At 41.7% G+C, this 16896-nt stretch overlaps 2 protein-coding genes across 4 annotated transcripts in view; both read right to left on the reverse strand.

The window, feature by feature from the left end:
• The window catches only part of LOC149747287 (uncharacterized), a 55146-nt gene that overhangs the window by 14846 nt on the left and 23404 nt on the right, over positions 1 to 16896 (reverse strand). Inside the window, exon 6 of the mRNA XM_089897358.1 lies at positions 1 to 16896. This exon is cut by the window's left edge and continues 14846 nt beyond it; it is cut by the window's right edge and continues 3309 nt beyond it. The gene's annotated coding sequence lies outside the window, so the exon portion shown is untranslated.
• The window catches only part of IDE (insulin degrading enzyme), a 167425-nt gene that overhangs the window by 14079 nt on the left and 136450 nt on the right, over positions 1 to 16896 (reverse strand). For all 3 annotated transcript variants that reach the window (XM_022569341.3, XM_022569339.3, XM_089897924.1), the window contains one exon: positions 1 to 16896. This exon is cut by the window's left edge and continues 14079 nt beyond it; it is cut by the window's right edge and continues 26778 nt beyond it. The gene's annotated coding sequence lies outside the window, so the exon portion shown is untranslated.

Raw genomic sequence — 16896 nt, forward strand, 5'->3', positions numbered from 1 at the left:
AGCCAATTAATTTAAAAACCTTTTCCCTCCTCTTACATAACTTTTTGGACAAAGATGGAATGTTAAGACAGCAGCTGCACTCCTTCTCAGTGGTGCCTCTTTCACAGGAACCCACTATAGATTTATTGCTATATTAAAGGGAATAATAAAGATTAAAGTTTTGTAAGGCCTTGGATCCAGGTGCCAAAGGACAAAGGAAGCACCTGGCTTTGCCAGCACAAAGGCTCTGGTACCAAAAAAGCAAGATGTGAGCACTGGAATGCTAAAGAAGGGCAGCTTCACATTCCTTCATCTGGCGTTGCCTTGACAAGGGGCTTCTACGTGAGAGGCCTCTTTGGAGACTTCCCCCCACCCCTCCTGGAGCCCTGCCCCTCTTTCTGCCCAGGCCTGTCTTGCATGAGCATAGCAAGCCCACGAATGTCTGTGGTCAAAGCAGGGCACATGGACCGCTATCCTTGGTCCTGAACCATAGTTACAAGTTGCGGCAGTAATTCACAACCTGGCTGCAAATCTGAGTCAATGGGGAAGGTAGATAAATGTACTGATTGCAAAGCCCCACCCCCAGATATTTTGACTCAGTAGGTCTCTGCATTTAACAACAATAACAATAACAACCAGAGACCAGATGAATCTGATAGTCATTCCATGGATTATAGCTTGGAAATCACTATGCTAGGATATGCTTAGTGCTCCTAAGCCTATGTAGTAGGCACCCTGTTGCTTTTTTTCCTGTTCAACTTTATTCCCCAGTCTTCTAGAAATGCATCCTGGTTCTTATAATGGAGCCAGCCCAAAGGCAGATAGAGCTGAGGGATGGAGACCAGGTCCAGATGACCTTGTTTGAGTCTCTGAATCAAGTGGCTCTGAAGTCTGAAATTCCCCTGGACTTTTCAGGGCTAATACATTCCCTTTATTGCTTAAGCCAGTTTGAATTGGGTTTCTGTTACTTGTAACCAAATCTGACTAACATTTCTTAGGACTCTGGTGACTCTTACACATCTCCTAAGAATTCTCTCCTATGAATTCTGAATCAAACAAGAAAAGAGGCAGTGTGGAAGAGAAGAGCTGGGGCCAGAGTGAGAACAAGGAAAAGAAGCTTAAAAGTTGCCAGGGAGAAATAAGAATGGCTCCAATTTGGACAATGTGTCCAAATAATCAGTTACTAGGAATGGACTCTAGGAGAATTAAACCTCAAACAACCATGGCTTGAAAATCACTTGACTGAAGGAGAGTCAAAAGAATGGGTGGGCTCAGGGTACCAGAGGGGACCAATGTTAATACACCTCCAGAAGAGGTATCTTAGGTTGTGTCACCAAAGTGTTCACATATTTTTTTTTCATTTTCTATCTCAAAAACCTTGTTATTTTTACTCTGTTCCCCATATCTTTGGTTTATGCTACATGGGTTCCATGGTTGATCTCAGTCAGCTTTTTTTTAAAATTTATTTATTTATTTTTGGCTGTGATGATGTTTACACCCCCAGGAATTTTAAACCCATAATAAAAAATACTGAAAGATCAAAAGGTTTTCAGGACTGAAGGGAATAAACCCCAATGGTATAACTCCAGAGCATCATTTCTCCAAGTAGGTGGTACATATGGGAGTAGGGAAGCATGATAAAAATGCCTATATCCCTTCCATGTGGTTTTGAGAGTATTCCTGTCTGGCTAAGGCAGAAAAAAAGGTCTAATTAGTGGGCGTTGAAGTGGGTTAACGTTTGCATTACGGAAGAAGGGAGAGTTGCTTGACAGAGATTCCAGGACACAGGTAATTCGACAGGAGGAGAGGATCTGATGAAAGACCACTGGGGAGATCTGAAAAACCAGGGTAAAACATAAAAGGAAGCTATTTTTAGGGACAGAGATGCTAGATCAGATTGCAGGACAAGCAGATCTAGGCATCTGGGAATGGTCATTAGAAATGACTTGAAAGTCAGTAACTCTGAGCAAAAGAATACTAGGGCAAAGCTGTGGTACTTAAATGACTGTCAAGAGATGTGCAATTTCTTTTTTCTTTCTTTAGAGATGTGCAATTTTAAACAAATTCTGGAGAGTCTGATGTCTCTGAGCTATTTGCAAAGCCCAAGAAAAGGATCTGTCCCTTTTGGACAAAGGTTGCTCCTCTAAATGTGGTGTAAAGTCATTAGATCATGAACATCATATTACACTGAACTTTTAAAATATTTTAGCTGAAAGTCTGGAGGAGGGAGGAAGCACAGAGTGGGCTCTGGGGACTGGTTTTCGTCTGTTTCTTGGTCTGGTAAGTAGTCATAAGGGAGCTCACCTTGGATTATTTGTGAAACTATACATTGGTGTTATTTGAACTTTTCTATATATTTCACAATAAAACAGTGGAAAAAGTTATCCAAGTGCTAACAGAGAAATATTCTGAGTCACTGAGAAAGGATGTGAATCAAGGAGGAGAGAGCATCCTGTAGGGGGATGTTATGATATGGCCATTAGAAAGAGTGTTTAGGAAAAGTTTTGATATGGGAAAATGTTAATGATACGGTGTTAAGTGAATAAGTAGGCTACAACATGTGTATGTACACAAATATTTATAAAAACTATGAAATAAGTATACGTATAGGAAAAAGATTGAAAAGAAAGTACTATCACCACCCAGCTACCCAAATGAAGGGATGTTTATTTGGTAGCAGCCTGGCTGCTTCCCATACAATAAATACAGGGTAACAGTTAAGATCACGTTTAAGGCTTTGATGGTCCAATCCCAGCACCGCCACTTACTAGTTGGGTCCCTTGGACAAACTGCTTAACCTCTCCGGGGACATAACAGTGCCTCTGGGGACATAACAGTGCCTCTGGGGACATAGGTCCTAGGCAAAACCTGCCAGTATGGTTTAGGGAGGTCTGATTTATTAGGCCCATTCCAGCCCAAGATGAAGGAGATTTTCATAGTCTGAACTGTTTCCTTAGTATGGATGGAGCTGGTGATGATTGTTAAGGGTTCAGAACACCCTTGGGCCCATGACTTGCTACTGTCATCTCTTTTTTGTCTGTTTTGTTGTGTAATGATGTTCCTTGATCCTATGGGGGAAGTTGGGAAGGGGGAATTGGAGCTATGCCACACCCTGGGACATTTAAGATGTACCTTACTGCAGCCTGCCCCTGTCCCACAAGCATCAGGGCTGGCTGGCGGCGACCAAGTTCCATCGACTTTGATCCTATTTAGGGAGACAGGCTTTGGAAATAATAAAAATCAAAATATTTCTCTGGCCAGATCACCAGTATAGAATTATTTTGGACCTATCAAATCTGTAAAGCCAACGTTTTCTGTCTGACCCTTGATAATCAACACTATCCTTGGTTGTCCTTTGGAAAAGAAGAACATTTATGATGAGATTTAGTCAAGGAGAATTCCTCAGGTGAGCATGGGCCAACATCCCTTTCATGTTTCCTCATTCCATTCTAGGTTAGAGGAACACAATCAGAGCTTTAAAAGTATCCTCTAAAATACCTCCCTTGAGGTTTTGGAGATTTAGTGAGAACAGAGCAGCAGCCAGGGACTCAGTTTCTAGTTCTCTAGCCAACCAGCTACAGAATTAAGGACAAGATGCTCCACACCTCAAGGCCTGGATTTCCACTTTAAAATCGGGTTTGTTCTAGTCCATGGTTTCTGGGTACAAGAAATCAAAGTTGACTCAAGCAACCCAGGTGAGATATGTCTGCAGATACTGAGTGGGAAGAGAGAGAGACGACTCAAAGCCAAGCACAAGAAGCGAGGTACAGCAGGCAGGGCTTTTTTTTTTTAATAGAAAACTTTTATTATAAAAAACACATGTATATTATTTTAAAATTTAGCTCAGGATGTATCAAAGTATTACTTGCTTTATTCTTGCCTTTTCTTATTAAATCCAGTATGTGGTGAATGGGCTATTTCCTTTTTATTCTTAGGTTTTATAATAATATGTAAAGTTATTATTCCATTTTTCCTTTCTGCTCCATATACTACATAGGTCTGGAAACAATAATTTCTTTTTAACTTTTAACCGATTTCATTTCTTTTTATGGTAAGGAGCGGTAATTAGGTCCCCTGATTTAAATTGTTCTCATGTATACTTAAATTGTAACCCTTATACAAACAAACTCTTATTCATCAGGCAGGGCTTTGTGGGAACATTTGCTGTCTGCCTCTCTTGGGGGCAGTGTGGGTGTGTCTCTTGGATGGGTTCTGCTTCTCACTGCATTCCCCCATTCTCCTTTCCACTTTGAGTGCCCAACAAATGGCTATGACCCCTTCTGTCTCAAAGCCCACTCCAAGAGATGACATTGGATTGATCATCTCACATCTGTCAGGGCAAGGATAAGTTATAAACTCTTAGCTGGTCTTTCAGTTGGCTCTTTGAGTAAAATATCCATCCCTGGCCCAGGACCATGGTTGGGAGTGGGTGGGTGCAGATCTCTCCTTGATGAGGCTTGGTCGGGCAAGCAATGAATTCCATCTTTTGCAGAAATGATAAAAGCCTCATCTGACAAGGATCATATGACATAATTGTGAAACTGCCTTAGGAAGAATCAAGGGTAAGTTACAGTTATTCTAATTATTATTCAGAATTATTAGAACAAAGAATGAGAGTCAGGAGGCTACTTGAAGAAGTTCCCAATGGCCAAATCTGATATAGTTTGAGCAAAAAAGTAATGACGATGATGGATTATTGCCCTCAGTAAAATATCTATAAGTCCTGATGATATAAATAGTTGAATAAACTTTAATATGTAGGAAAAGGGGAGGCTCCTCCTTAGAGCAGAATTCCAGTTAAATAAAAATTCAAGGAAGGATTGAAATAGAAAACCACCAATTGGCAAATAACACAGTAATAATTATTGCAAGCGAGGATCATTGATGGATACCAAAATTCATGGGCAAATGTATGATAGAAACAGGGTGTTACATAGTCTCAAAGCTCTCCCAAGATACTTATTAATTGCAAAGGGGAAAATAGTAACTTGACAGTGGAGAAATACGGCAGACACCTCCTTAACTAACTGTTCAAAGTTAACATCCCTAGTAATGCAACATATCAGCATCGTATGCCTTTTGATATGCTGCAAGGAGAAGGACACACATCACTTCCGTGGTGTTCTGTTAAAAATGCATAACCTGAATTTAACCATAATGAAACGTCTTATAAACCCCAATTGAGAGACACTCTATAAATTACTGGACAGTGCTCTTCAAAAGTGTCAAGGTCATAAAAGACAAAACCAAAAAACAAAAACAAAACTGAGAAACTCTCCAAGACAGGAGAAAATTAAGGAGACATGAAAACTAAATACAGGGTCCTGGATTTGATCCTGGGCCAGAAAAAGATCATTAGTGAGACAATCGGAGACACCTGAATAAGGTAAGGAGATTACTAGTAGTATTATGTCAGTACTAATTTCCTGGTTTTGATAATTGTCTCGTGGTTATAGATGTTGTTAACATTTGGGGAAGCTGTAGAAAGGTTATACAGGAATTCTTGTATTACTTATACAGTTTTATCTTTAAGCCTGAAATTATTTCAGAATTCAAAATTAACAAGCCTAAGAAATAAAACAAGAGAGCTCATTAGTACTGATGTGAAATAATCTCCAAAATATATTATTGAGTGAAAAAGAAGTTACTTTTTGTGTAAAAAGGAGTCTCACTCATTCTCACATTCTCTCTCTCACACACACACAAACACTCTTGAATCTACATAGAATATGTCTTGAGGAAAATGCAAACAGTTGGTGATAGTGGTTGCCACTGGGTTGGGGAACTGGGAACCTGACAGAGTTGGGAGAAATACTTTTGAGGATATAATTGTTTTCTGTGTTGTTTGAGGTTTAAAAAAAAGATCATGTCTTGCATGTCTTATCTTTAAAATATCATTAAACTACCAAAATCTGTTTGTCTTGAGAAACCTGGATTCATTTCACCAAAGCTTACTAGGGCCAGATATCCCCTTTTCAAGATCTTCAGTCCTGTGACTTCCCTGGTGGCACAGTGGTTAAGAATCCGCCTACCAATGCAGGGGACACGGGTTTGAGCCCTGGTCCGGGAAGATCCCACATGCCGCGGAGCAACTAAACCAGTGTGCCACAACTACTGAGCCTGTGCTCTAGAGCCTGCGAGCCACAACTACTGAAGCCCACGTGCCTAGAGCCCGTGCTCTGCAACGAAGAGCGGCCCCCTCTCGCCGCAACTAGAGAAAGCCCATGTGCAGCGATGAAGACCCAATGCAGGCAAAAATAAATAAATTTATTAAAATAGAAAAAAAAGATCCTCAGTTCTCTACAAAACTTCCCTATCTAAGCTAAGAACATAAGCCGATGTGATTGTATTTCGTCCCAAACATATATTCCCATGGAAACTGAAAGGCAACAGTCCAAGAAAGAAAAGCAAAGAAGCAAAGGATATTCATTTATTTATGATTATTTGAAAATTTTCAGGTCACTTTCCGACTTCCACTTATGTTCCATGAATGCTTTGAAAAACACCAAATGTATAACAATTCTGCCATTAAAGAACATGAGTTTTATTACTAAAACCAGGTAAGAAGCCCCCTTTAGTGTTAGGCAAGGTCTGGATAACTAGGACCAATATATAAAATGTACAAGTCTGTCTCCTTGTGCTTTTGAATCTAGCTGGTGCACGTGAAGCCTTTTTTGAGAGAAGTTTGATCACAGGTATTAAAATCTTTAAAATATGCAGAAATGAGACTTCCAGCTATAACAATATGAAGAGGTAGGCAAATATTCTCTCACCAAACACAAGGAAGAAATCGAAGAAATTATCAAAATCAAACCATTTCAAGGCTCTGTAGATCAACGAAATGTAAATAACAAATTGAGAGATGTTTATTTCTAGCGAATTTGCTGGAACTTTGTGTAAGAACAATAGGAGTCTGCAGCCTTCTTGGCCAGGACAGCTTCCATCCCACCACCCAGCTTGGTAGGTGCAGCTGATTTACTACAGCAGGACAAAAATTGAAAACCAGCTTGGCTGCAAGTAAGTAGGGGCAAACTTGATTTGGAATGGAGAGTGAAAAGTCCATGCTCAATAGCATTGTCAGGACAGCAGCAAGCCCGGTAGAAAAGGAACATAGAAAGCCTGCAGCTTGGCTGGCCTGGGGCTGTGGTCCCAGGTGGGATGGGTGGTGGATCAGTTCGACAGGAAGGCTCTGGAAGTGACAGGGTGATAGAAGGCCTAAGTAAGCTCTCCACATGTCTCCAGCTGACTGGAAAACTATACACACGTTCAGGGAGACATGAGAGGGCCCAGAGAAAAGTGAAAGCCACAGCAGACTTGGGAATGCCCGCCTCACCCCACACACAGACCCATGAGGGAAGGGTGAGAATGTTATGGGCTCAAGGTGTTTAAATACAATCTCTGCCCGAATCAATGGCTAACTACTAAGCTATGTTGACACATGGGTTCCCTTAGGAAGTCAGGCTAAAAATAAGCATAAAAATACTGAGCAGAGACATCAGCGGCTATACACTGTGGGGAAGACAGATTCTGCAGATTAAGTTCAGGCAAGTTACTAAAACCAAACCAAAACAGAACAAAACAAAGAAACAAACTAAAAGAAGCCCTCAGGAAAATAAATCAGAATCTCTAGGTGCTATAGAATATATTATATTGAATTTTCTTCAGCTTTTGACAAAAAACTACAAGACATACAAAGAAACAGGAAAGTGTGGTCCGCACAAAGGAAAACGCTCTATTGAAACAGACTCTGAATGAGCCCAGATGTTGATTTCAGCAGAAAAAGATTTCAAAGCAACTGAGTTTTTTTTTTGTTTTGTTTTGTTTTTGAGGAAAGAAATGGAAATTTTTATTTGAGCCATCCTGAAGATTATAACCTGGGAGACAGTCTTTCAGAAAGCACTGAAGACTGTTCCCTTAAAGCAACTATTTTAAATATGCCCAAATAATTAAAGGAAACCTTTTAAAAAACTAAAGGAAAATATGACAATCATTCAGTAAATCGAGAACCTCAAAAGAAAATATCAACTAGACTAAAACAAAACAAATGGAAACTCTAGAGCTGAAAACAACCAAAATGAAAAATTTCATCAATTGGATAGGCTCAACAGTGGATTTGAGAGGGCAGAAGGAAGAATCAGTGAGCCTGAAGATAGACAGTTCAGTAGAAATTATCCAATCTGATGAACAAAGGGGAAAAAATAAAAAAGAATGAAGAAAAATGAATGGAGCCTCTAAGACCTGTGGGACAACATCAAGCAAACCAACTTACATGTAATGAGAGTCCTAGAAGGAGGGGAGAGAGAGACATAACAAACTGAAGAAATAAGAGCCAAAAATGTTTCAAGTTTCATGAAAAGCTCAACAAACCCCAAATAACACAAACACAAAGAATCCATACCTAGATACATCATAGTTGAATTGCTAAAAGCCAAAACAAAGAGAAAAGGTTGAAAGAGAAAAATCACTCATTGAGGATCCACAGCACAATTAATCACTCATCATAAGAAACGAGTCCAAAAGGCAGTGAAGTGGCATAGAGAACTAAAGAAAAAGTCAACAAATAATTATAGAGTCAGCAAAACCATCCTTTAAAAATGAAGATGAAAGACGTTTCCAAATAGACAAAATCTGAGAGAATTTGTTGCTAGCAGACCTACCTTTTAAGAAATACTAAAGGAAATCTTTCAGGTGGACAGGAAATGACACAGATGGTAACTTGAATTCACAAGAAGAAATGAAGTACACCCAAAATGCTAAATATATGGGCAAACTAAAAAGAGTACATAGGGGCTTCCCTGGTGGCGCAGTGGTTGAGAGTCCTCCTGCCGATGCAGGGGACACGGGTTCGTGCCCTGGTCCGGGAAGATCCCACATGCCGCGGAGTGGCTGGGCCCGTGAGCCACGGCCACTGAGCCTGCGCGTCCGGAGCCTGTGCTCCGCAACGGAGGAGGCCACAACAGTGAGAGGCCCTCGTACCGCAAAAAAAAAAAAAAAAAAAAAAAAAAAGAGTACATAAATATAAAGATTTCTCAGTTCTCTTAATTTCTTATAAAATATGACTGCAGAATAGAAACCATTGATTTGACACTTTGAACATGTGAACTTCATGGGACATAAATTATACCTCAAAACTATTCAAGGAATACAAAAATACATACAAATTCTAACACTGTATTGTTGGATTCCTAACATACATATGTGGCAATAGCGCAAAAGAGGGGGAGGAAATGGAGCTTTATTGGAACAAAGTTTCTATGTTTTACCAGAATCAAGTCAGTATTAATCTGGAGTAGACTGTGACACAGTAAGCTGTGTATTGCGGTCCTTGGCACTACTGATACTTTGTGTCGGGAACTGCTGTGGTGGGCTGCCCTTTGCCTTGCAGGGTGTTCAGCAGCATCCCTGCCTCCTCCTAGTAGCACACCCCTACTCCCAGCTATGACCAATAAAAAGGTCTCTAAATATACCCCATCCAGATGGCTGGAGGCGGGGGCATCGCCCCTAGTTGAGAACCACTGTCCTACAGCAACCACTGAGAAAATAACCCAAAGAAACAGAGTTTAAAATCAATAGAAAAAAATCAGAAGAATTAGAATAATACAATAACAATGTTTGCTTAACACAAAAGAAGTCAGTAAATGAGCAAGGTATAATAGATACAGAAAACAGATAGTAAAGTGTATGATTTTAAATCCAACATTATTAATAATTACATTAAATACTAAATACTCCAATCAAAAGACAGAAATTGGGGCTTCCCTGGTGGCGCAGTGGTTGAGAGTCCGCCTGCCGATGCAGGGGACATGGGTTCGTGCCCCGGTCCGGGAAGATCCCACATGCCGCGGAGCGGCTGGGCCCGTGAGCCATGGCCGCTGAGCCTGCGCGTCCAGAGCCTGTGCTCCGCAATGGAAGAGGCCACAACAGTGAGAGGCCCGCGTACCGCCAAAAAAAAAAAAAAAAAAGACAGAAATTGTCAGATTGGATAAAAAAGCAAGCTCCAACTATATGCTGCATATAAGAGACACACTTCAGATTCAGAGACACAATTGATTGAAAGTTAAAGGATGGAAAGAGATACACTATGCAAACAGTATCCAAAAGAGAGCTGGAGTGGCTATTTTAATATCAGACGAAATGGACTTTAAGACTAGAAATACTAGAAACAGGGACATGTCATAATAATAAAAGTCATGACATCAAGAAGATATAACGATTATAATTGTATGTGCACCTAATAATAGAGATTCAAAATACATGAAGAAAGCTGACAGAATTGAAATGAGAAATAGAACAACCAGACAGGACCTCAGGAAGGATATACAGCATCTTCCAGTTAGATCTAACTGACAATTATAGAACACTCCACCCAGTGACAGCAGAATATACATTCTTTTCAAGCACACTTAGAACATTCTCCAGGATAAAAATAACAGGATGAAAAAGCAAGTCTCAATAAATAGGAAAGGACTGAAATCATATTATGAAGTATGTTTTCTGACCACAATGGAATTAAATCAGAAATAAAAGACAGTAGGAAATTTAGGAATTCCACAAATATTTGGAAATTAACACACTTGTAAATAACTCATGGGTCAAAGCAGAAATGGGAAAGGAAAGGTTTTCTAAAGGGTCGCTGTATCTGTAACAGGCCCCCTGGCTAATAAGCAGTTAAACCAGAATTTCCACAGAGGTCTGACCCAGCCCAGAAACCAGAGCCTTGAGTGCTTACTTCCCTACTGAGGATCAGGTCTTAATAAGTGAGTGAAAATCCTGAAACAAGATTTTGTTTCTCCTCCTGTTCCCAATAAGACTGGCTTATTAATGACACCAAAAAAAGCATGCAAGGGGCTCAGGAACCTCTGCTTTCCATAGAAATTCAGGTTTCCCCATCACCACCCCTTCCCCCGAAGGAGAAAGCTGGAGATGACAGAAAAGAATGCAATGTCATATTTAATGGAATGTTCCAATTCACTAGTAATAATATTATCCCATTAGAGTCTATCAGTCAAAATGTCTCATATCAGAGAATGAATTATTATTTAACTAGGTGTTAAAACCATACTTCAAAAGGATCCATTCATAATACATCACAATATCCTCAAGTTGAGAATGTGGGTCATCTTGGCACTTCCTGTGTCCTGCTTTCACTGCAGGCAATTCTCAAAACCAGGGCACTGAGTGTCAGCATTGAACGTCCCCAGTCAGACAGGGAGGCCCAGGCTCACATTAGGCACATTTACAGAATCAGGCCCAGCAAGGGGATATAGGTTTCAGGAGGCAGCTTCATGTCTGCTGGGAAGCATGGGCTTTGGAGTTGGACACGCTGGGTTTGAGTCCTGGCTTTTCTGCACTGTGCCCCTGGGCAGCAAATCACTTAACCTCTCTGAGCCCATTTGCTGTCATCTGCAAAATAGGAATGATGAGCTCTACCTTACAGGTTGCAGTGAGGAGCATGACAGGATGTGCGTTGGTGTGTATGTATGTATGTATGCATGCGTGTGTGTGTGTGTACATGTATATATAGTATCCTGAGCTCTTTACCTTCCCCCATTCATCCCAACCTCTGTTAATCTCTGCAATTCCAATTGCTCAGCCCCAAGATCTTGAAGCCTTTTTTTAAAAAATGAAGTATAGTCAACTTACAATACTATATTAGTTTCAGGTGGTACAACATAGTGATTCAATATTTTTATGGATTACACACCATACCAAGTTATTATAAAATACTGACTATATACCCGGTGCTCTACATTATACCCCTGTGACTTATTATCTTATAACCGGTAGTCTGAACCTCTTAATCCCCTTCACCTGTTTGACTCTTCTCCCCCACCCCCTCCCCTCCGGCAATCACCCGTTTGTTCTCTGTATCTCTGAGCCTGTTTCTGTTCTGTTTGTTCATTTGGGGGGGGGGGTTTGTTTTGTTTTGTTGTTTTTAATTCCACTCCTGGGTATTTATCCGAAGAAAATGAAAACACTATTTTGAAAAGATATATACACCCCAATGTTTGTTGCAGCATTATTTACAATAGCCAAGATATGGAAGCAACCTTAGTGCCCATCAGTAGATGAATGGATAAAGATGTGGTGTGTATGTTCAATAGAATATTACTCAGCCATAAAAAAGAATGAAATTTTGCCATTTGTGACAACATGCATGGACCTAGAGGGTGTTATGCTTAGGAAAAGCCTTTTTCTTTCACTCCGCACATATAATCCATCAACAAATCCTGCTGGCTCTACCCGGTAAATACATCCAGAATCCAACCACATCTCACACTGCTGGCACCCACCTGGCTCAAGCCACAGTCTAAGTCCCCATCATTTTTTACCTCCTGACTGGTGTCACTGCTTCTGCCTTTTCTCCCTTGCAGACCAGCAACCAGAGAGATACCATTAAAATGTGAGATACTTTCTGTTCCTGCTCAAAGCCCTGTGAATAAAAGGGTTTGGCAATTCTTGAGCCTGTGGCCGGGGTGCACCTTGAGGCAATGGTGATTCCTTGACCCAGAAAGGATGGGAGAGACGGAAAGTACAGGGAGGAGCTGGATTTGGGAACTGAGCTTCCACAAGCCTATGCCACCAGCTACTTTTAGGGCCCTCAGGGCCGCGCTTACCTCCAGCAGGTCTCCAGAAGCAGGATGTAGAACCAGAGCACAGGCTCGAAGGCCAAGAGCGAGAGCAGGGCTCACCTTTCTTCCTAAGCTTCTGCTCCCCGAGCTCCAGTACTCTCTCCAGCAGCGCCCTTGTCCCCCGCGCCCCCGCCCCGCCACGATAAAGAAAAGAAAGCAAAACTGGCTTCACCAGTTTCCTCTGAACCAACAGGCCAATTTAATCAAAGCCCACAGCATACAGCTGTGCTGGAAAGGACTGGCTCCACCTGTGCCATGAGCTGCTGATGCTTATTAAAAAACAGCTTTACTGAGGTGTATTTGATATATGTAAAAATTGTGCATATGTAATATGTACAACTCGATGAGTTTGAACACATACATACACCTGCAAAACCATCACCAAAATTAAGGTAAGAGACATAGCCATCATCTCTAAAAGTTTCCTTATGTCCCTCTGGTTTGGTTTGGTTTGGTTTTTGTGCGATTACATGAAGATTACCCTCTTAAGAAATTTTTAAGTGCATAATACAGGCTCTGTGCCATACAGCAGGTCTCCAGAACTAATGCATCTTGCGTAAGTGAAACTATACCGATTGAAAAACTCCCCATTTCCCCTCCCCCCAGCCCCTGGTAACCACTGTTCTAGTCTCCGTTTCTAGGAGCTTGACTATTTTAGGTCCCTTATGTAAGTGGAATCATTCAGTATCTGTCCTTCTGTGACTGGCTCATTTCACGTAGCATAATGTCCACAGGTTCATCTGTGGAATCTTAAAGAGATTTCTGCCCTCCTGTGTTCATTGCAGCACTGTTCACAATAGCCAGGGTATGGAGACATGTCCTAAATGTCCATTGACAGATGAATAAAGACGATATGGTGTATATATACAGTGGAATATTATTCAGCCTTAAAAAGAGGGAAACACCATGAGCTCCTGAGAGGAGCTGCCTGTGGAGCAGGAAGGACATGCAGGTTGAGAAATAGTAGACAGAGGTCTAGAACATAAGGCCAGTGGGGACTGGGTTACTTTGGAGTTGAGGGAGAGATGGTGTAAAGTAATTCGAGTAAGGAGAGTATTAAGGGCCCAGAGAAGAAATCACAGGAACTAAGTAGTTTAGAATTTCTTTCTAATTGCTCTTAAGGAACTGATGAACCTTGTGACCAGGTTTTCCTCATGTTTCATTTATTGCAGCATAACAAATCACCCCCAAACTCAAATTTAAACAATGAGAATTTATCACTTCCTACAAGTCTACAGGTGATTTCGGTCGTTCTTTGGTCTTGACCATGTTCATTTACGCAGCTGCTATCAGCTGTGGGATCCACTGATCATCGCTGGGCTATCTATCTCCCATGTTTGGGCAGGTCTGCAGGCTGGTCTAGGGTGGCCCAGAATGAGACACCTGGGCTGCCACCCACGTGCTCTGTTATCCTCTGGTAGGTGGTGGTAGAGGCCCCAGAGAGACAGAACATAAGTACTCAAAGCCTCTGGAGGCCTAGGCTTGGAATGGACATACCTGCCATTTCTGCCACACTCCTTTGGCCAGAGCAAGTGGTGAGGTCAAACCCAGAGTCAGGATGGGAGGATATTATCAAATGTGTGGATCCAGGGAGGGGAGAAAAATTGGGACCATAATCAATCTACCGTACCATCCCAGCCCCAATTTCAAATCTGCCACCCCACTGTCAGAGAGGCCCAGTGAATGACGGAATCATTAAGACTTTGGGATCTGCCAGACTTGGATTCAAACCTACTTCCTTGTCTGAGTGTGTTTGGGCAAGTTACTTAACCACTCTGGCCTTGGGCTCCTCACCTGCAAAAGGACGATAATAATCCCTCTCTCAGGGCTGTGAGGATGAAATGACATGCATTGCGAAGAGGCTCAAGTGCTCAAGGATTGATTATAACATGTGGGGTTTGGAGTAGTGGGGGAACCGCAGGGAAACCCTAGGTGCCCCTCTTTCCTCCAGTCTTTAAGTGGGACATGGAGGATGGGAAGGAGATTAGGAGGAAAGGATGAGAAGGATTAAGGGTGGGTGGAGAGGGTTGGTGTGGTGAGACCCCCCGTGCAGGGCCTCAGGAGGAACTTGAAGAAAGCAGAGCGCCCTTCTGTGCAGTCACAATGGCCCTGCTGTCCGAGCATCTGCAGGCATTCATCAACCCTGGAAGCAAACACAGCTGACTCTCTCCAGGGAACAGGGAAAAAAGAACAAGTCATGAATTCATCAAGTCAGCTCAACTACTCCGGGAAAGGGGTCTTTTTTTTTTTTTTGGCCGCACAGCAGGCAGGATCTTAGTTGGCCAACCAGGGATCAAAACCGTGTCCCCTGCAGTGGAAGCACAGTCTTAACCACTGGACCACCAGGGAAGTCCTGGAAAGGGGTCTTGTGTCACCCTCACCTGACATGACGGGGCTGTGGCCTCTCCCCTGACTGGCTTCTGCACACATCTGTTTGTGTGTTTGCATATGAGAAACAGGCAGAGACAAATGCTCCCTGAGAAGAAAAGAACTTCATTTAACAATAAGGCTACAGAAGCCAAGAGACCATTTGGTTTATCCTCCTAGTTTCGCAGATGAGCAAACTGAGGCAGTGAGGCCAAGTGGCTCTTGCCAGTTGACACAGCCAGCTACTGAGCCTGGACCAGAGCACAGGGGTCCTGCCTGCCTTGCAAGTTCAGGTTTCCAAACCCACCCTTGGGTTGGACAGATTCACTAAAAGGAATCACAGAACTCACTGAAAGCTGTTATACTCACAGTTACGGTTTATTTCAGGGAAAGGATACAGATCAAAATTAGCCAGAAGAAGAGATACAAAGGGTAGAGTATGGGACGTTCCCAAATGCAAAGCTTCGATTGTCCTCAGAACGTATGACCCTCCAGATGTTGATATTGACATATGGCAATACGCATGGAGTGTGGCCAACCTGGGAAGTTCACCCAAGCTTCAGTGTCTAGAGGTTTTACTGGGGCTTCATTCCATAAGCATGAGTGATTGATTTATTGTCCATAGGATTGAACTTAGACTCCAGCGCCGCTCCGCCCCCTGGAGGTGAGGCTGATATCACCTGGCCTGAGCAGACCAAGATTCACCTCATTAGCATAAACTATCAGGTGTGAGCAAAGGGGCCCAACATGAATAACAAAGACATGCCCATCACTTGGAAAATTCCAGGGGTTTAAAGGTTATCTCCCAGGAACCAGGGACAAAGGTCAGACCAATCTGGGCAGGGCCAAGTTCTTTACTACATACCTTCCATCTGCTTATGCCTTATAAAGGCAGTTACAGTGAAAAATAAAGATAGCTATACTGAGCGTGTGCTAGATGTCAGACATTGTACACGTATTTTGTCTAATTCTCACAACAACCCTGCAAAATTGGTGTTATTTAGCCCTATTTTACTGATAAGAAAATTGAAGCTCAGAAAGTTACCTGAAGTTTTAGAGCTGGAAAATAAACAGATCTGACTATGTTGACATACTCTTTGGGCCATTAGATTCATGTTGTGAACTTCATTCTTTCATTCATTCATTCATTCAACAAACATTTATTCAAGCCTACTACGTGCCAGTAACTGTTTTAGGTGATGAAGATATAGCAAAGAACAGACAAAAAAAACCACTTGCACAGAGTTGATACTCAAATGGGAGAGACAGACAACAGGCACTAAATATGCAAAATAAATAATATTTTGAATAATTTAAAGCATTGAGTATACTTTGTATGGACCTTGATCTGGATGCTGGTTAAGTATGTGAATTCAATTTGCGAGCAGCCACCAAGCAGCACACTGATGATTTGCGCCCTTTTCAGTATCTACAGTATAGTTGATAAAACATCTTTAAAAAGTCATGCAGGGGTGTCTTGGTTCCCTCCTCTTAACTATCGGTGATGACACCCAGCCACCCCTACCCGCATCTCATGCTGAATAAGAGGGGAACAGAACACAGTGTATTGTTGGTTTAAAAAGAGTAGATGTCGTGCTTTCTCAACTCACAACAGCAACCTCTACATTTAAAGCTGCTGAAACTGACACAGTGAGTTCTCTGGCTCGTGGAAGGGAGGAATCTACTAAGAACTGGGTGAAACTGTAAATAAAACCTGAGAACTATCTTCCCTTAATAGATGTTAATAATGTACCTTATTCTGTCTTATGCAACAGAACATTTTCACACAGTATCATGATGCCAGTTAAGCTGTGGCATCATTTTGAGAGCAATCAATTTGAGTTTAAAGAAAAAGGAATTGAATATTTTAAGTGTAGACATTACGAGCTCTTAAAAAGTCAAAATTACAGTTTTTCAA

This window comes from Delphinapterus leucas, chromosome 16, assembly GCF_059928025.1.
Source record: "Delphinapterus leucas isolate spDelLeu-1000000601 "Yukka" chromosome 16, BTC_Dleu_Yukka2, whole genome shotgun sequence".
In the NCBI taxonomy this organism is placed as follows: Eukaryota; Metazoa; Chordata; class Mammalia; order Artiodactyla; family Monodontidae; genus Delphinapterus; species Delphinapterus leucas.